Source organism: Nycticebus coucang, chromosome 20 (genome assembly GCF_027406575.1).
Source record: "Nycticebus coucang isolate mNycCou1 chromosome 20, mNycCou1.pri, whole genome shotgun sequence".
Classification (NCBI taxonomy): domain Eukaryota; kingdom Metazoa; phylum Chordata; class Mammalia; order Primates; family Lorisidae; genus Nycticebus; species Nycticebus coucang.
The window spans coordinates 11,878,048-11,899,599 of NC_069799.1; the positions used below are offsets into that span (position 1 = coordinate 11,878,048).

The window sequence follows — 21,552 nt, forward strand, 5'->3', positions numbered from 1 at the left end:
CTGGTAGCGTGATTCCTCCTGTTTTGTTTTTATTTCTAAGTAATGTCTTAGCTATTTGAGTTTTTTTCTGATTCCATATAAAACAAAGTATTATTTTTTCAAGATCTTTAAAGTATGACAATGGAGCTTCAATAGGGATTGCATTAAAATTGTATATTGCTTTGGGTAGTATGGACATTTTAACAATGTTGATTCTTCCCAGCCATGAGCATGGTATATTTTTCCATTTGTTAACAGTTTCAGCTATTTCTTTTCTTAGAGTTTAATAGTTCGCTTTATAGAGATCTTTCACCTCTTTTTTGGATAAACTTCCAAATATTTCATCTTCTTTGACACTACTGTGAATGGAATAGAGTCCTTAACTGTTTTTTCAGCTTGACTATTGTTGGTATATATAAAGGCTACCAACTTATGAATGTTGATTTTGTAACCTGTATTCCTTGATCACGTCTAAGAGTTTTGTAGTAGAATCCCTGGTGTTTTCCAGATATACAGTCATATCATCTGCGAAGAGCAAAAGTTTGATCTCTTCTGACCCTATATGGATACCCTTGATTGCCTTTTCTTCCCTGATCACAATGGCTAAGACTTCCATTACAATGTTAAAGAGCAGTGGAAACAATGGGCAGCCTTGTCTGGTTCCTGATCTGAGTGGAAATGATTTCAGTTTAACTCCATTTAATACAATATTGGCTGTGGGTTTGCTGTAGATGGCCTCTATCAGTTTAAGAAATGTCCCTTCACTTTACCTAACAATTGCAATCAGTGTAACCTGGCTTATTGTACCCTCAATTAATCCCCAACGATAAAAAACAAAAAATAAAGAAAGAAAGAAAGAAAGAAATGTCCCTTCTATACCAATTTTCTTAAGTGTTCTGATCATGAAGGGATGCTGGATATTATCAAAAGCTTTTTCTGCATCAATTGAGAGAATCATATGCTCTTTGTTTTTTAATTTGTTTATGTGCTGAATTATACTTATAGATTCATGTATATTAAACCAGCCTTGAGACCCTGGGATAAAACCGACTTGGTCATGATGTATAATTTGTTTGATGTGTTGCTGGATTCTGTTTGTTAGGATCTTGTTGAATATTTTTGCGTCTATATTCATTAGTGATATTGGTCTATAATTTTCTTTTCTTGTTAGGTCTTTTTCTGGTTTGGGGATCAGGGCGATGTTTGCTTCATAGAATGTGTTGGGTAGTCTTCCTTCTTTTTCTACATTTTGGAACAGATTGAATAATATAGGTACTACCCCATTTCCCTGAAAATAAGACATCCTCTGAAAATAAGACCTACTCACAGGAAAGATAAGATGTCCCCTGAAAATAAGGCCTAGTGCATATTTGGGAGCACACCTTAATATAAGACACTGTCTTATTTTCGGGGAAACAGGGTAGTTCCTCTTTAAAATTTTGGTAGAATTCTGACGTGGCTGATTCTGGGCTTTCCTTTTTAGGGAGATCTCGTATGGTCGATGCTATTTCAGGACTTGATATTGGCCTGTTCAACACTTCCACTTGATTCTGGTTAAGTCTTGGAAGGTGACGTGCTTCCAAGTATTGGTCAATTTCCTTCAGATTTTATATTTCTGAGAATAAAGTTTCTTGTAATGTTCATTAAGGATTTTTTGAATTTCTGAGGAGTCTGTTGTTATTTCGTGTTTGTCATTTCTGATTGACGAAGTTAGAGATTTTACTCTTTTTCTCCTGGTTAGGTTAGCCAAAGGTTTATCTATTTTATTAACCTTTTCAAAAAAGCAACTTTTTAATTTATTGATCTGTTGTACAATTCTTTTATTTTCAATTTCATTTAATTGTGCTCTAATTTTGGTTATTTCTTTTCTTCTACTGGGTTTGGGGTTGGAATGTTCTTCCTTTTCCAGTTGCTTGAAATGTCCCATTAAGTTGTTAACTTCCTCTCTTTCCATTCTTTTGAGGAAGGTGCATTCTGGTTGGGTACATAAATATTCATAATTGAAATCTCATCATATTGAGTATTACCCTTCACAAATATGAAGTGACCATTCTTATCCTTCTTTGCTTTTGTTGGTTTAAAGCCTATTGTGTCTGCAAATAGAATTGCAACGCCTGCTTTTTTCTGATTACCATTTGCCTGAAATATGGACAACCATCATTTCACCCTGAGTCTATATTTATCTTTTAAGATAAGATGTGATTCTTGTATGCAGCAAATATCTGGCCTGAGTTTTTGTATCCAGTCAGCTAACCTGTGCCTCTTTAAAGGACAGTTTAAGCCATTCACATTAATGGAGAGTATTGATAAGTCTTTTAAAATTTGGTTATCGAGTTTTTTGAAAGTCCAGTGGACATTTTTAATCCTTTCGCCATTGTGGAAGTTGGAGTTTAATCAAAAGTTTCTGAATGAGGGCAGTGCCTGTGGCTCAAAGGAGTAGGGCACCGGTCCCATATGCCGGAGGTGGCAGGTTCAAACACAGCCCTGGCCAAAAATCACAAAAAAAAAAAAAGTTTCTGAATGAGTTTACTTTTGTGGTAGAGGATTGGGTTGGTCATTATGGAGGATATGTCTGAGAATATCCTGAAGAGCTGGTTTGGTTATGGCTAATTTCTTCAACATGTGAATGTCATTAAAGTATTTAATTTCTCCATCATAAGTGAAACTCAGTTTAGCTGGATACAGGATTTGGGGTTGAAAGTTATTTTGCTTTAGAAGATTAAAAGTCAATGATCATCCTCTTCTGGGTTGAAAAGTTTCAGCAGAGAGATCTGCAGTCACTCTAATATTCTTCCCTTTGTAGGTAATGGAGTTCTTGCATCTGGCTGCTTTCAGAATTTTCTCCTTCATATTAACATTAGTGAAGTTAGTTATGATATGCCTGGGGGATGTCTTATTTGGATTGAGTCGTGCTGGGGTTCTAAAACTGTCTGCTATCTGAATTTTAGAATCCCTTGGCATGTCTGGAAAATTCCCTTTCATAATTTCAAGGAGAAGGGCCTCTGTGCCTTGTGAGGCCACTTCATCACTTTTGGGGATTCCAATGAGGCGGATATTAGCCTTCTTCAAATTATCCCAGAACTCTCTGAGAGAATGATCCATTGTTGCTCTCCATTTCTCTTCCTCTTTGAGAGTTTGGGAGTGTTCAAATGCTTTGTCTTCAGTTTCAGAAATCCCTTCTTCTGCCTGCTCCACTCTGTTACTGAGGGATTCTACTGTATTTTTCAGATCTTTGAGGGCTGCCAATTCTTGCTTCAGTGTATCAAAATCTTTGGTGGTTTTGTCTTTAAATTCATTAAATTCTTGAGACAACTTTTGAATTTCTCCTCGAATTTCTAATTCTGACTTTTGAATTGCTCTTTGAGTTTCTAATTCTAACTTTTCCTCCATTCTATTAATCTTGTTTGCAATCCAAATTCTGAATTTGATTTCTGACATCTTGGCCAGCTGTTTATGAATGGGATCTTCAGTTACATCTGCCATATCCTTCTTTGGGGGGGGGCGTGTGGTTCATTTATTCTGGTTATTCATGTTACCAGAGTTTTTCCGCTGATTCCACACTATGATTACTTTACACTGTTGACTTTTCCCCAGGACCTGTACAGTGCTATGGCCTGAGAAACTGGGGACCTATTTGGTGTGGTGGGGCTAAGTGGTTCTGTGTTGTTTTCAGCTGGTCTCTGTTCAACCCTAGTGAAACAGTTACTCTGGGTTGAAGTCTCAGCTGTGTAGAAATACCAGCAATTAAGTCACCCCGCCCCCCACAGGCAACAATCGGAAAAGGAGAATCAAAACTTCCTACAACCACAGACCCAAGGCACCACTTGAATAGTCCTCAGGTGATTGGCTCAGTTCAAAAGGTCCAAATCAATTGTCTCAGTCAGCACCTGTCTCAGGTGGGAGAGTTTCAAAGGTCTCTGGCAACTGGATCACAGGGGTCTGGTGACAACTCAAATATGACTTGCTCCCGTACTCCATGAAGTCAGGAAGACCCACCCAGCAAGTAGATTAGTCTGGGAAGGTTGATGCCTCCTTCCCCACCTTGCACCTCTGTCAAACCCACTCACTGATAGCCCCGCTGGGCTGTGACCAAGTTGCCTCCAGTGAGCAGATACTCCAGAGGTTTGCATGTGCCTAAATCACAAGGAAATCTGTATCTGCTCTGCCAGGCTCCTGCTCTTTTCCTCTTTCCAGCAGGGGGCGGTGCGGCCTGACAACCTGGGTGCTTGATGGAGGCTGGAAGGTGTTCACTCAGTTCCGCCCCTGGTTGATATTACTGGCAGAACAGAACAACTTTGTGGGAGTTTGTTTCTGTCCCTTCTAAATTCGTCTGGAGAAGAGGAGCTGATCTGAGTTCCCAGAACCTTTGCCTCAGGCGCTATCTTTACTCCTGCAGGTTTGTATTCGCAGCACCATTAGCTGTCAGCTCTAGCCTCTTGCTTTCCTTTGTTTATAGGCTGATGATCCCCTGAGGGCCGGGTGCATGTTAGGGTCAGTAAAGGGGTCCTCTGGGTCAGCCCCACCCTGGGAATTTCCCAGCTCTGGCTTGTGTTTTCTAGTCCCCATGCTCCACCCAGGCCGGTACTGCCTCAGGCAAACCCTTTACTCATGGGGCCTGTGTTTCAGTCCTAGATCTGTTCTGTGGTGGTTGCCATCTGAGAAGATGCCCGGCCTCCTCTGGTTGCCCAGGGAGACAGGGGATGTGGCTTTGGGATATCCAGGGTGGGCCTTATTGTTGCCAAAAACGGCTGCTGCTCTGTGCCTCGGCGCACAGCTGCTCCGGCGTGATTCCCTCTCAGCCGACCATTGTCTCCTCACTCCAGTGCCGCAGAATCAGCACTGACCAGCTGCAGTCCAGGTCCTGTCCACACCCCTCGAGAAATTACCCAAGAATCTGGACTCCTGGGGGACAGGTCTCGAGACCTCACAGTGAGAGTGGAGGGGAGTGCTGGGAGCTCAGAATTGCAGGTCAAAACATCAAACTCATTGAGACCAAATGAGCAAATAAACAGATAAAAAGGCTACCAGACACATAAGCCCATAGATGCACAAACAATCAGAAACACATAGACATACAGACAACAACAATGACAACAACAACAAAAATTACAACAATAAAAATAATGATAATCATAAAATAATTGAAAAAAGGTAAAAAACATACAAACAAAATGAACAAACAAAAAAAGCTCTAAAAATCTGAAGTAAGCACTCTCAGAAACCATAAGGAGGGAAGAAGAGAACAGAGAAAGAAAAAAAAAGTGGTGTTCATAAAAATGTTAAAAAAGAAGAAAGAGTTGGAGAGCAAGATGGCGGCTGAGTAACAGCTTCCTTGCATCTGGGCACCGTGAGTCCGGGGAGATAGGACTCCAGGCATATCTGGCTGGTGGGATCTGCCTATCATCACCCATGTGAGGATACAGAGAGTCAGCGAGAGACTTCTGGACCCCAAGAGAAGTACTAAAACAGTGGAAAACTGGCAAGTGGTCGCGTGTGTTCAATTGGTCTAAACCCGCCCGCAACTGTAAGTTCAGTAGGAGCGAGACTGCAAACCGGAAAGGCCTTACCTGTGAACTGTTTTGGTGTCATTGGACTTGGCACTCAGTTGAACTGCCTTGGGGAGAACCTGAGCGGGAATGCGGAGAACTTTGGCTGTTGTCTAGGGCCCCAGTCTGAGCCGCTGAGCCAGACAGACCTAATAGTGTTTGGTGGTGGGCCACAGGGAGCCATTGTGAGCAATCTGCCCTGGCAAGCTCCGCCCTCAGGGTTGCAGAGCTAGAATCAGGTGGGAGCTGGTAACCCAGCGTCCCAGTAGACTAAGAGTGGGGTCTGAGCCGCCTTGCAGCCCTAACCCTCAGGGGCAGAGTGAGACCGGTTTTGGCACACTGGGTAAGTGGATAGCCACTTCAGCAGTGATCCCAGCGAAAAGCACTTTCCTGGGAAGGCTTCTGCTCAGCAAGTTTACAAGTTCAAAGAGCCTTTTAAGTGGGCTGAAGAGAGATGTAGGGTGTCCTCCTGCTGGGGCTTGAGAAATCAGCAGCCTCCAGTCATATCAGAACTGTGATTAACATCTCATACCCCAGAAGACCATGTGTTGCCCAGACAATATTCAACAACATATACATACTGCTTTGTTTTTGGTTGTGTTCTTTTTTTTTGGTTGTTTTTTTGTTTATTTTGATGTTGTTGATGTTGTTTTGTTTTTTAATTTAAACGTTGTCCATACAGATCTTTTTTCTTTCTCAATTTTTCTAGTTTAATTATAATTTCCCATTGCTGCCTTTTTTAATAACTAGAACTTTATTTTTGCTAGTGTCTCTACCGCTATTATTTGATTTTTCACCCAGTATTATCCCGTAAAGTTTTCTCTTTGCTTGTTTGGATTTGATTTATAGCATTTTTGTCTTTCCTCTCTGCTTGGTGGAGGTGGCGTACTGCTGATCAGGTTAGCAAAGAGCTGCTGACCTCAAGGGAACCACCCAACTGGGCACCCCCAGAAGGTGGTTTTTTTAAGGTTGTGTCAAAGAACCCTACTATGCACCTATATTTTTCTGTCTCCCTCTTTCTGTGTCTCTCTTCTTTTTGTCAATATTCCTTTTACGCACCCCCCTCCTTTCTCTATTTTTTTTTCTTTTCACTCGGTCCTCCTTCCTTTCATCCCTTTCTTGCTCTTCAACCTTCTCACCCTTCTGATCCTGTACCAAAAGGACTCATCTAAGCCTTAGTCCACAGGAATGAGAACTTAAAGAGCAAGAGGAAGTGAAAGGAAAATTAGGGCAAGGAAACAGATAAAAGAAATCACTCATGAGGAAGAATCAGCAGAAAACCGCAGGCAACATGAAGGACCTGTCCAGAACAACACTGCCAAGAGACGATGACTCAGTTACTGCAGAGGATTCCACCTATAAAGAAATGTTAGGAATGACAAAAAGGGAATTTAGAATACACATAATGAAAACAATGAAAGAAATTATGGAAACAATGAAGGAAACGGCTAATAAAGTGGAAAATAACCAAAAGGAAATCCAAAAACAGAATCAAATAAGAGATGAACTACATGAAGAATATAGAAAGGATATAGCAGAGCTGAAGGAACTGAAACAGTCAATTAGGGAACTTAAAGATGCAATGGAAAGTATCAGCAACAGGTTAGACCATGCAGAAGAAAGGATTTCTGAGGTAGAAGACAAAGCTCTTGAGATAACTCAGATAGTTAAAGAGGCAGAAAAGAAGAGAGAGAAAGCAGAACGTTCACTGTCAGAATTGTGGGAATTTATGAAGCATTCCAACATACGAGTTATAGGAATCCCAGAAGGGGAAGAAGAATGCCCCAGAGGAATGGCAGCCATACTAGAGAATACTATAAATGAAAATTTCCCAAATATCACTAAAGATTCTGACACACTGCTTTCAGAGGGCTATGGGACCCCAGGTCGCCTCAACTCTAACCGAGCTCCTCCAAGACACATTGTGATGAACCTGTCCAAAGTCAAGACAAAAGAAAAGATTCTGCAAGTTGCCAAGAGTAAGCGCCAGTTGACCTACAGGGGCAAATCCATCAGAGTGACCGCAGACTTCTCTAATGAAACTTTCCAAGCAAGAAGACAATGGTCATCTACCTTTAATCTACTTAAACAGAACAATTTCCAGCCCAGAATTCTGTACCCTGCTAAGCTAAGCTTTAAAATTGACGGAGAAATCAAACCATTTACGGATATACAAACATTGAGGAAATTCGCCACAACAAGATCAGCTCTACAGGAAATACTTCAACTTGTTCTACACACTGACCATCACAATGGATCAGCAGCAAAGTAAGAACTCAGAAATTAAAGGACAAAACCAAACCTCCACACTGATGCAAAAGATAAAACTCAGCAATGGACTCTCACAAAATAAGATGAATAGAATACTACCACACTTATCAATTATCTCAATAAATGTTAATGGCTTGAATTCTCCACTGAAGAGACATAGATTAGATTAAAAAACACAAGCCATCCATTTTCTGTCTGCAAGAAACACACCTGGCTTCAAAAGACAAATTAAAGCTCTGAGTCAAGGGTTGAAAGACAATTTTTCAGGCAAATGGCATTCAGAAGAAAAGAGGAGTTGCAATCTTATTTTCAGATTCATGTCGATTTAAAGCAACTAAAGTCAAAAAAGACAAAGATGGACACTTTATATTGGTCAAGGGAAAAATACAACAAGAAGATGTTTCAATTCTAAATATGTATGCTCCCAATTTACATGCTCCCAGATTCTTGAAACAGACCTTACTCAGTCTGAGCAATAAGATACCTGATAATACCATAATAACAGGGGACTTTAACTCTCCTCTTACAGAGCTGGACACATCCTCTAAACAGAAATTAAACAAAGATATGAGAGATTTCAATGAGACCTTAGAACAACTGTGCTTGATAGACGCATATAGAACACTCCATCCCAAAGATAAAGAATATACATTCTTCTCATCACCCCATGGAACATTCTCCAAAATTGATCATATTCTGGGACACAAAACAAATATCAACAGAATCAAAAGAATTGAAATTTTACCTTGTGTCTTCTGAGACCATAATGCAATAAAGGTGGAACTCAACTCTAACAAAAACGCTCGACCCCACTCAAAGGCATGGAAATTAAACAATCTTCTGTTGACTAACATATGGGTGCAGGAAGAAATAAAACAGGAAATCATTAACTTCCTTGAGCATAACAACAATGAAGACACAAGCTACCAAAACCTGTGAGATACTGCAAAAGCAGTTTTGAGAGGAAAATTCATCGCTTTAGATGCCTACAATCGAAAAACAGAAAGAGAGCACATCAACAATCTCACAAGCCATCTTATGCAATTGGAAAAAGAAGAACAATCTAAGCCTAAACTCAGTAGAAGAAAAGAAATATCCAAAATCAAATCAGAGATCAATGAAATTGAAAACAAAAGAATCATTCAGAAAATTAATGAAACAAGGAGTTGTTTTTTTGAAAAAATAAATAAAATAGATAAACCATTGGGCAGACTAACTAGAAATAGAAAAGTAAAATCTCTAGTAACCTCAATCAGAAACGATAAAGGGGAAATAACAACTGATCCCACAGAGATACAAGAGATCATCTCTGAATACTACCAGAAACTCTATGCCCAGAAATTTGACAATATGAAGGAAATGGATCCATATTTGAAATCACACCCTCTCCCTAGACTTAGCCAGGAAGAAATTGAGCTCCTGAACAGACCAATTTCAAGCACTGAGATCAAAGAAACAATAAAAAAGCTTCCAACCAAAAAATGCCCTGGTCCAGATGGCTTCACACCAGAAGTCTAGAAGCCTTCAAGGTAGAGCTTATTCCTGTACTGCAGAAATTATTCCAAAAAATTGAGAAAGAAGGAATCCTCCCTAACACATTCTATGAAGCAAATATCACCCTGATACCAAAACCAGTAAAAGACCCAACCAAAAAGGAGAATTTCAGACCAATCTCACTCATGAATATAGATGCAAAAATTCTCAACAAAATCTCAGCCAGTAGATTTTAGCTTATCATCAAAAAAGTCATACATTATGATCAAGTATGTTTCATCCCAGGGATGCAAGGCTGGTTTAACATACGCAAGTCCATAAATGTTATCCATCATATTAACAGAGGCAAAAATAAAGATCACATGATCCTCTCAATAGATGCAGAAAAAGCATTTGATAAAATCCAGCATCCTTTTCTAATAAGAACACTGAAGAGTATAGGCATAGGTGGCACATTTCTAAACCTGATTGAAGCTATCTATGACAAACCCACAGCTAATATTTTACTGAATGGAGTAAAACTGAAAGCTTTTCCTCTTAGAACTGGAACCAGACAAGGTTGTCCTCTGTCACCTTTACTAGTCAACATAGTGCTGGAAGTTCTAGCTAATACAATTAGGGAAAACAAGGAAATAAAGGGAATCCAAATGGGAGCAGAGGAGGTCAAACTCTCCCTCTTTGCTGACGACATGATCTTATACTTAGAGAACCCCAAAGACTCAACCACAAGACTCCTGGAAGTCATCGAAAAATACAGTAATGTTTCAGGATATAAAATCAATGTCCACAAGTCAGTAGCCTTTGTATACACCAATAACAGTCAAGATGAGGAGCTAATTAAGGACACAACTCCCTTCACCATAGTTTCAAAGAAAATGAAACACCTAGGAATACACCTAACGAAGGAGGTGAAGGACCTCTATAAAGAAAATTATGAAATCCTCAGAAAGGAAATAGCAGAGGATATTAACAAATGGAAGGACATACCGTGCTCGTGGATGGGAATAATCAACATTGTTGAAATGTCTATACTTCCCAAAGCAATCTACCTATTCAATGCCACTCCTATCAAAATACCAACATCATACTTTCAAGATTTGGAGAAAATGATTCTGCGTTTTGTATGGAACTGGAAAAAAACCTGTATAGCTAAGGCAGTTCTTAGTAATAAAAATAAATCAGGGGGCATTAGTATACCAGATTTTAGTCTGTACTACAAAGCCATAGTGGTCTAGACAGCATGGTACTAGCACAAAAACAGAGACATAGACACTTGGAATCAAATTGAAAACCAAGAAATGAAACTAACATCTTACAACCACCTAATCTTCGATAAACCAAACAAGAACATACCTTGGGGGAAAGACTCCCTATTCAATAAATGGTGTTGGGAGAACTGGATGCCTACATGTAAAAGACTGAAACTGGACCCACACCTTTCCCCACTCACAAAAATTGATTCAAGATGGATAAAGGACTTAAATTTAAGGCATGAAACAATAAAAATCCTCAAAGAAAGCATAGGAAAAGCACTGGAAGATATTGGTCTGGGGAAAGACTTCATGAAGAAGACTGCCATGGCAATTGCAACAACAAAAATAAACAAATGGGACTTCATTAAACTGAAAAGCTTCTGTACAGCTAAGGAGACAACAACCAAACCAAAGAGACAACCTACACAATGGGAAAGGATATTTGCATATTTTCAATCAGACAAAAGCTTGATAACTAGGATCTATAGAGAACTCAGATTAATCCACATGAAAAAAGCCAACAATCCCATATATCAATGGGCAAGAGATATGAATAGAACCTTCTCTAAATATGACAGATGAATGGCTAACAAACACATGAAAAGATGTTCATCATCTCTATATATTAGAGAAATGCAAATCAAAACAACCCTGAGATATCATCTAACCCCAGTGAGAATGGCCCACATCACAAAATCTCAAAACTGCAGATGCTGGCGTGGATGTGGAGAGAAGGGAACACTTTTACACTGCTGGTGGGACTGCAAACTAGTACAACATTTCTGGAAGGAAGTATGGAGAAACCTCAAAGCACTCAAGCTAGACCTCCCATTTGATCCTGCAATCCCATTACTGGGCATCTACCCAGAAGGAAAAATACCCTTTTATCATAAGGACACTTGTACTAGACTGTTTATTGCAGCTCAATTTACAATCGCCAAAATGTGGAACCAGCCTAAATGCCCAGCAACCCAGGAATGGATTAACAAGCTGTGGTATATGCATACCATGGAATACTATTCAGATATTTAAAAAAAATGGAGACTTTACATCCTTCATATTAACCTGGATGGAAGTGGCAGACATTATTCTTAGTAAAGCATCACAAGAATGGAGAAGCATGAATCCTATGTACTCAATTTTGATATGAGGACAATTAATGACAATTAAGGTTACGGGGCTGGGAGGAAAAGCAGAAAGAGGGACGGAGGGAGAGGGCTGGGGCCTTGGTGTGTTTCGCCCCTTCTGGGGGCAATACATGATTGCAAGAGGGACTTTACCTAACAATTGCAATGAGTGTAACCTGGCTTATTGTACCCTCAATGAATCCCCAACAATAAAAAAAAAAAGAAGAGAGAAAATTTTAAAAATAGAAAAAGTGAAAATAAAAAGATATATATGTAAAAAAATAATAAAAATCAACAATAGCTCCTCCAAGAAAATGGTGAGGAAAAAAAAAGAAAAAGCAAAAAAGAGAAAAAAAGGCACCAACCACAACAATATTATTCTTGTATATATGTAGAAATATACATCTATATGTATGATGTAGGGATCCACTTTCGTAGGAATATATTTATAATGCAATATACTTTCTGGACACCAGGTGGCGCTGTGAGTGGTTCCCAGGCTTATACCTGATTCACAGTTTCTACTGTTACCCTGGTAACCACCCTACCTGGCTGATCACCATTTTGGGGTTTCTGTAAAAGTTTATTACCGAATTGTTGTGCAACCTCAGCTGCTCTGTTCCAGACAGCACTCCTATCCGACCTCCCAACTCAGTGCAGGAGTCCACACTTCACAAATCTTTCCACTCTGCTCCCACATTCTCCTGCAAACTGGCGATTGCAATCGGCTGTGGGGGAGGGTGCTGGCTGCTGCTGGCTTTAGTTGCTGTCAGCACCCACAGCTGCTGCCAGCTCACACAGCTGCAGGGCACGGAGACCTTATCCTCAGTTTTTGTGGCTCAGAGTTTCACTTTTGAGTCCAGCTACCCGCCAGTTTGCTGCATAGCCTGAACTGCCATTCCCCACCAGGAATGGTCCGGTCTATTTAATCACTCCTGTTGTTCTGGGGGAAGGTGTCCGCCATTTCGGATAATTCAAAATGTCTGTTTCCCGGGCGGGATCCCTTCTCTTCAATTTTCCATCGGGTTGCTCACCTCCTCGTGGTTCTGAGTGGCTCCCCTTCTGGGTGCCACACTCGGCTGAGGAATAAATTTTCGTCAATTGAGTTTTGCCAGGAATTGCAAGCTGCTATCCTCCGTAAGGGAGGGGCCCGCCGGCCAGCATGGCCAAGCAGGAAAAAACTCTACAACTGAGTCCATGATTTTAAATTTACACCTCATATATAGCAATCCGCCAATTCACTGCACATCTGCAGCTGTCTGTCCACACTAATAATCCACGCGGGGAAAAGGTCCAGACCCTTCTTCCTCTCACCTGATGATTTGGGAGAGGTGGGCTACACTTATGTCCCATCTGCCATCATCATGTATCTTTAATTTTAATTATTTTTCTTTTTGGACACAAAGTCTCATTCTGTCACCCTGGGTACAGTGCCATGGTATCATAGCTCATATCATGCTTTTTGTTTCTCAAACAACAGAAAATTGTACATTAAAAATGTAAAAATAGGGCAGCGCCTGTGGCTCAGTGAGTAGGGCGCCGGCCCCATATGCCGAGGGTGGCGGGTTCAAACCCAGCCCCGGCCAAACTGCAACCAAAAAAATAGCCGGGCATTGTGGCGGGCGCCTGTAGTCCCAGCTGCTCGGGAGGCTGAGGCAAGAGAATTGCGTAAGCCCAGGAGTTAGAGGTTGCTGTGAGCCGTGTGACGCCACGGCACTCTACCGGAGGGCAGTACAGTGAGACTCTGTCTCTACAAAAAAAAAAAAATGTAAAAATAAAAAGAATATAAAAATAATACTAATTTGACAATTTGAATATGTTTTACCACAAATTCTAGGCGGGGTTTGTTTGTTTTGTTTTGGTTTTTTATTTGAGACAGAGTCTTACTTTGTAAACCTCAGTAGAGTGCGAGGGGGTCATAACTCACAGCAACCTCAAACTCTTTAGTTTGAGCAATCCTCTTGCTTCAGCCTCTGCAGTAGCTAGGACCATAGCCCTGCGTCACTACGCCAAGCTAGTTTTTCTGGTTTTAGTAGACATGTGGTCTCTTTCTTGCTCATGCTGCTTTCAAACTCCTTACCTCAAGCAATCCACCAGCCTTGGCCTCCCAGAGTGCTAGGAGCCAGCACCCGGCCTCTACTGCTCTCCATCATACACATTCATGTGCTCTAAGTGCACATCTTGTAGTCCCAAAAATTCTATCATTTCTGCAAAGTAGGCAGCACAGCAGACGGAGTTCAGAATGAAGGTAATCAAGCACCTTAACACTCAGATTTCATTATCACATAGAATAAACATCAACAATCACTATCAGTAAGGATTACACTAAATTAGATTAGGTGCCATCAGGGACTGGTGTGTAAGGTCCAGGCCCCCCAGCTCTCTTTATCCCACTTCATGGCGTAGGAACAGTTGCTCTCCTTCCTGTGTGGTTTGTTTGGCACTAGATCAATACCCAGAAGAATGTCCTCCTCCAACCTGATCACTAACTCACACTCCTGATACACATGAGACTCCCAACAGACCTCCCAACACATGAAATATAAAATGCTCGCCTAAATCCATCCCACTGTCTGGATGCTAGGCTCAGTATGACAGTCTTGACAGCCAGTACTGTGTGGGAGGGCAAAAGTCATAGCAGAAGACATAGGTTTGAGATTCTGTGACCTCCCCCTCACTCAGAACTATAATGATCATTTTACCTATAGCAGGAATGACAGTGCAGTCTGAGGAGCTGAGAATATATATCTGAAAACCCTTTTTTCCCCAGATGGTCATTATCAAAAATATTTCTAACTCCTGGCTATTATCTCCAAAGAGCTTTTGAAGTGGTTTGTAGAGGCTCTTTTGTTTTCCTTGATCTCTGAGGCAGACAGGGGCTCATATGGAGGAAGCAGAAAATATAGAGGCCAAAGGGTGTTTGTAATCTAGTTGTGACCCCCAAACCAAGGACTACTGGAGAACACATATGAACATGTATGAAAACTACGAGGATTATGAGATCTGATGTGGTGTTCTACTCCTTTTTGAAGGTAGGGTTAGTTAGAAGCTTCTATTTAGTTGATTAGGAATGATGTAATCCAATCAACCAAGCCAGGATGACCCGGAAAATAACATCACCTACTTCATTTCAGTGAACAGTACCTATATGTGGCCAGAATTGCTGTTTATATCACCATGAACTAACAGGATACAATCATTTACCTGAACTCAGGTCTCTTGGCTCTGATCCTCATGCCTCCTCTTTAAAAAGTACCTGACTTTGGATGGTGCCTGTGGCTCAGTGAGTAGAGTGCTGGCCCCATATACCGAGGGTGGCAGGTTCGAGCCCGGCCCCAGCCAAACCTCAACAAAAAATAACTGGGTCGTTGTGATGGGCACCTGTAGTGCCAGCTACTTGGGAGGCTGAGGCAAGAGCATTGCCTGAGCCCAAGAGCTGGAGGTTGCTGTGAGCTGTGACGCCACAGCACTCTACCAAAGGTGACAAAGTGAGACTCTAAAAAAAAAAAAAAGTACCTGACTTTGTAAAATAATCTCAGGCAAGAGTTTCCATTTAACCAAGAAGTTAATTAAAAGAGACTTAAATGAAATTTATGTGGAAAGATATTACTTAATGATATTAATTCATAATTTATATAGTTATTTCATAATTCCTAAAAAATACAACCTGTTTGGGGGCTCTGGCAGCATCGCTTCCTGCACAATCCTGGAGTTGCTCCCACTTTCACCTCTCAGTCTCAACTGTCTTAGGAACAGTTGCTCCTTCCTGTGTGGTTTGACACTAGATCAGTACCCAGAAGAATGTCCTCCTCCAACCTGATGGCTAACTCACACTCCTAAACACATGAGACTCCCAACAGACCTAACGCATGAAATATAAAATGCTCATCTAAATCCATCCCACTGTCTGGACGGGCATGATGGAGGGGGAAGGAAAGGAGGAGGAAGAAGAAGTGTGAGTAGTCCTGGTAGGCGTTCCTGACCAGGACAGCAGAGATACCCCACATGGATGTAGGCAATGCCAGCCCTCTGCGACCCCAGTCACCTGGCACACCAGCTTTTGGTGCTATTACTGATGTGTTTCCTTGGCTTCAGCAGGTATTTTTGCAATAGTAATCCTGCTGCTCTTCAGACTGAGGTTAAACTGGATATGCAGATGAATACTACAAAATTCATGCTGCTGTATTCTTGGTATTCTTGGCCCAATGTCGTTTTATGTTTCTTTGGTGGCTTTTTTATAGACTATTTGAAATACAATGGGTTACAATTATTTTTAGCTGCTTTGTTTGCACTGGACAGATTGTTTTTGCTCTGGGTGCAATATTTAATGCTTTTTGGCTGATGAAATTTGGGAGGTTTGTGTTTGGGATTGGTGGGCAGTTGGACAGAATACATACACTATGAGTTGCTTTTTAGGCCAAGAGTTAAACCTGGTATTTGACTCCAATTTAGCATGGCTAGAATTGAAAATACAGTAAACACTAACCTCATGGGATGGCTGAATTCTAAGACTGAAGGTTCATTGGGTTCTGCTGGTCCCACAACCCGGGGGTCATACTTATGATCAGGGATACAACGTGGATTCTTTCACTGATCTGTGCCTTCGCCCTGGCTTACTGGGATCAGAAAGCAGGGGTAATCCTTTATAAAGAACAAGGAAAAAGTTGACGTTATTAAATTAACTGATGTGAAGGTCTTCTTCTTACCCCCGTGGCTCACATTTACCATCTAGATCTGCTATTATGTTGCTGTGCTCCCTTTTATTGGCCTGGGGAAAGTTTTCTTTATAGACAAATGTGGGTTTTCTTCCCAGGCAGCAAGTGAAAGTAACAGCATTCCATATGTCATATCAGCTCCCAGGTCTCCAGAACATTATCTGGGTTGTGTGCAGTAGCGACCACTCTTGTGTCCGACATGATGCTGGCCTTTGGAACTCTTGGATTGCTATGTGTTTCCTGGGACTGTCCTATTCCTTGTTTGCCATTGTGACAAATGGTGGCATTTGTAGTTCCTGAACATTAACTGGGAACTGCATATAGCTTTATATAGTCCATTCAGAATCTTGGGTTGGCCATCATGTCCGTCATTGCTAGAATGATAATGGATACTCAAATATAATTGTTTTTAGAGGTTTTCTTCATTGCCTGTTCTGGTCATTTTTTTATCCGTGGTCCTATTCTATTTGGGATATTGTGCCCATGGGGAACCTAATTATTCTTTGAGACAAAGGGAAAAAAATAAAACTTTCCCATACTGAATGAGAAATTTAAATGACCGTGTCATGAGAATGGGCTGCACGTGTCAACCTCCATTTTTTTTTTTTTTGGCTTAGTGCTCCTAGCACCGTGGGTACAGCTCCAGCCATCTACACCAAGGGTAGTGGATTCGAACCTGGCCTGGGGTTGCAATTAAACAACAAGGACAACTGCAACAACGACAAGAAAAAAATAGGTGGGAGCGGCGCAGAGAACCCAGGTGGTGAGGAACGGTGACGTCGGACTGCGGAGAGATGCTGGGCGTGGTGGTGGAATGACCAACAGCAACATGGCCAATGCCCTGGCCAGCGCCACTTGTGAACTCTGCAAAGGAGACTTTGCACCCGCAGAGAAGATGGACAACAGGAAAGGAGAGCTGTACCAGGAGCAGCGCTTCCTGTGCGCGCAGTGCTTCCAGCCGTTCCCAGATGCACTCCTCTATGAGTTTGAAGGAGGAAAATACTGTGAATATGACTTTCAGCTGCTCTTTGCTCCTTGTTGTCATCAGTGTGGTGAACTCATCATTGGCCAAGTTATCAAAGCAATGAATAACAGTTGGCATCCTGAGTGCTTCTGCTGTGACCTCAGCCAGGAAGTTCTGGCTGATATTGGGTTTGTCAAGAATGCTGGCAGACACCTGTGTCGCCCTTGTCATAATTGTGAGAAAGCCAGAGGCCTTGGGATGTACATTTGCCAGAAGTGCCTTGCTATCATTGATGAGCAACCTCTGATATTCAAGAACGACCCTTACCATCCGGACCGTTTCAACTGTGCCAACTCTGGGAAGGAGCGGACGGCGGATGCCTGGGAGCTGAAAGGGGAGCTGTACTGCCTGCCATGCCATGATAAAATGGGGGTCCCCATCTGTGGTGCTTGACGTCGGCCCATTGAGGGGCATGTGGCCAATGCCATGGGCAAGCAGTGGCATGTGGAGCATTTTGTTTGTGCCAAGTGTGAAAAACCATTTCTTGGACATTGCCATTATGAGAGGAAAGGCCTGGCATATTGTGAAATCTACTAAAATCGACCGTGTAATAGAAGGTGATGTAGTCTCTGCTCTTAACAAGGCCTGGTGTGTGAACTGCTTCGCCTGTTCTACCTGCAACATTAAGTTAACACTCAAGAATAAATTTGTGGAGTTTGACATGAACCCAGTTTGTAAGAAGTGCTATGAGAAATTTCCATTGGCGCTGAAGAAAAGACTTAAGAAACTAGCTGAGACCTTAGGAAGAAAATAACTTCCTTGATTTTTTTCTTCTTCTTCATAAAGACAAGAAGTTTGATTTGATCCACCTTTATAAAAGCTATATCTCAAAGCAGTTGACAGCTAAGAGGACATATAGATTCTTTCATCTCCTTTTTTTCGTTAAAAAGGAAAAAATAATTTGTGTATTTTAAACACAGATGAAATCAAGATTTGCCTTAATTAATTAACCCTTATCAGTTTGTTGACATGCAGACCGTATACCAAGAAAATACATGGCCAAATGTTAAATCTTAATTAAAGCCCCCCAAATTATATGTAACCTTTTAAAATCAAAGAATTCAGCTTTTAAATGACTCAGGTATAAAAACAGCATAAACATTAATTTACTTTGTATTCAAAAGAAAAGAACTTCTAATTGCTGTTGGAGGAAGAATATATAAAAGAAAAATAACCAAGTAAAACAAATCTTACACAATCTTAGTATTATCTAGTTTATCAACTTGGTAGTTACAAAATGAATGAATACACATTTTATGACTAAGACAAGTATTCAGAACCACTTTTTTTAATGCAATAATTATTATGCTTAGTTTTATATTTTGATCTCCTTGCAAATTCTTCTTTTATGTGATTATTTAACACAGTAGTTATAGCTAGCTGATAGTATGTCTTTTAAAATTTTGTGCAAAAAATTTTACACCAGGTATTTGAAAATAGGTATACTTTACAATAACAGAAAAATGAAGTATTTTTTAATGTGTTTCAGCAATTTTCTAAGCTTACTGTCAAACATGTAGTCTTAGAATAGGACATAAAATTAAATTGTATGTAACTTGGAAAGTATCACTTCAAAAAAGTGGATGTGTACGTTGGTCATATTACCTTTATAACCATGCTAATATCTATGCTTTGTGCAATCAAACTTGTTTTGCCTTAGAAAATACATACTTTAATCAGGAATTCTAGCCATTTCATACAATACCAACCAAAAATAAGTGCATTGACTGAGATTGGTAAACCTACCTCATTTACCACAGTTGTAATTAAATTTTAAAAAATTCGCCTGTGGCTCAGTGAGTAGGGCGCCGGCCCCATATGCCGAGGGTGGGGGTTCATACCCAGCCCTGGCCAAACTGAAACAAAAAAATAGCCGGTGTTGTGGTGGGCGCCTGTAGTCCCAGCTGCTCGGGAGGCTGAGGCAAGAGAATCGCAACCCAAGAAGTTAGAGGCGGTACAGTGAGACTCTGTCTCTACAAAAAAAAAAAAAAAATTGTTTCTCTGGGCGGTGCCTGTGGCTCAAAGGAGTTGGGCACCAGCCCCATATGCCGGAGGTGATGGGTTCAAACCCAGCCCCAGCCAGAACCTGCAAAAGAAAAAAAAAATTTTCTTTTTTTTCCTGAGATCTATTGAAGAATACTGTTGACAGTGTTTCAGGTTTTTCATTTAAAATCTTATACTTAATTACACTTTATTTACTAGGTGTAGGAGGTATTAAATTTCATCTTTAAATTGGAAGGGGGTGTTTAGGTGTCAATTTTAGGTTAAAATTATTATTTTATTTTCATAAAGTTTTATCCTGAAGTTTCTGGACCATTCTTTCTGGATAAATTTGTTGTGTAAAACAAGCTTTACGAACATTTTTTAAATGTTGCTGCTGCTATTTAAAAAGGAAGTTGCCAAGATAGACTTTTGGGGGAAAATTATTGGTTTTTCCAAAAATTGCTGAAATAGTTTTGCCATTAAAAATATCTCAGGATGCTACCACTCTGCCATTAAAATGTTTGTATAGTGCATTTTTAAAAATTTTATGCATGCACTTTATGGAATAAATTGTTTTGTTTAGATAACTTAAAACCAGTAATTTCTTTTTTTTTTTTTTTTTTTTTATAGAGACAGAGTTTCACTTTATTGCCCTCGGTAGAGTGCCGTGGCGTCACACAGCTCACAGCAACCTCCAACTCCTGGGCTTAGGCGATTCTCCTGCCTCAGCCTCCCGAGTAGCTGGGACTACAGGCCCCCGCCACAACGCCCAGCTATTTTTTGGTTTGCAGTTCAGCCGGGGCTGGGTTTGAACCCGCCACCCTCGGTATATGGGGCCAGCGCCCTGCTCACTGAGCCACAGGCGCCGCCCAAAACCAGTAATTTCTTAATGTTCTCTTAGAGTCAAAAGAATTATCATAAATGAGTGAAAATAATCAATATATAGTTTGACCATATGTGCTCAATAATTTAATCTTTGCATTTGACAGAGAATCAAAATCCTTTCAGTGTGCCTTTGTCAGCTAATCTGCGACCAGCAATGAAAACCATGGAAGTATTTATTAAATATTATGCTATAAATATAAGCAAAATAGGACAAGGTTTGCAATTCAGTCTTGATGCTAAATTCTTATATACCCTACACCAGATACCACCAGAGCAGAAGAGCAAGCATTTGTATATGTTCTTCATCACTTGACGATGCATGAAGGCCTGAACTTGACTGATTGCATTTATATATATATAGCCAGGCACTTCCTGTTACTGTAGGTCTCCCCATTGTCTTTTCTCAGTCTTCTCTTAACATCTTTCTTGGAAGTTCTCTACTAAAGCCTCTAGTACTTTGGGGTAGTTTATCTAGTACTTTCTTCCTTGATAAGGTATCATTGGAGCCCTCACAAGAAGAAAGAAGTTGAAAAGTTTTAAGTGGCATAAAAGATAAACTCTGTCTGGTTCATGGTATTTTTCATGGGGCTTGCCATTGTTGCTGGAAAACTTAGGCTGTAAGCATCTCTTAATTTTAAAGTCCTACAAGGCAGTTTGAAGTAAGTCATTGTTCTGATCAAATTTCTAAGCACTCTTAGCAAGCCTAATATAATTGGGGGAAACAGGTGCAAGTAAAACGTTCTTTGGATCATATTCAAAGCCTTATTAACACTGTACCTGAAATAATAAGTCACTTTGCCTCCTGTATTTGCTAAAATAGCCATCTTTAAGAAAATGTTGAGGTAGGCTTATAGCAGCATTCTTTCTGTATTTCATTTTAGATTGTAAGCTCAATGGCAGGGATACTATATCAATATTATGTTTTTATATAGCAACCGTTACAGTATACTCTTGGTGCTTAATAAATGCATAATAATATTAACAACAACAAAAAAATAGGCACCTGTAGTCCTAGCTACTTGGGAAGCTGAGGCAGGAGAATCACTTAAACCCAAGAGTTTGAGGTTGCTGTGAGCTGTGATGCCACAGCACTCTATCCAGGGCAACATAGTGAGATTCTGTCTCAAAAAAAAAAGAATAAAATAAAGAAAACCTCCTTTTTTTTTTTAATTTAGATTTCAGCCATTGGGAAAAATAATGGACTAGAAACTTAAATTACAGATATACCTATTCCAAACTGTATTTGTGAGGCCTATTTAACCTATGTCTTTTGTA

At 40.5% G+C, this 21,552-nt stretch overlaps 1 long non-coding RNA gene and 2 pseudogenes across 1 annotated transcript in view; 2 read left to right on the forward strand and 1 right to left on the reverse strand.

The window, feature by feature from the left end:
* LOC128572697 (uncharacterized) overlaps positions 1-21,552 on the reverse strand; it is a 60,560-nt gene that overhangs the window by 22,763 nt on the left and 16,245 nt on the right. The window lies entirely within an intron of this gene.
* On the forward strand, positions 15,806-16,931 carry LOC128572693 (major facilitator superfamily domain-containing protein 1-like; annotated as a pseudogene).
* LOC128572689 (LIM and senescent cell antigen-like-containing domain protein 1) lies at positions 17,180-18,163 on the forward strand (annotated as a pseudogene).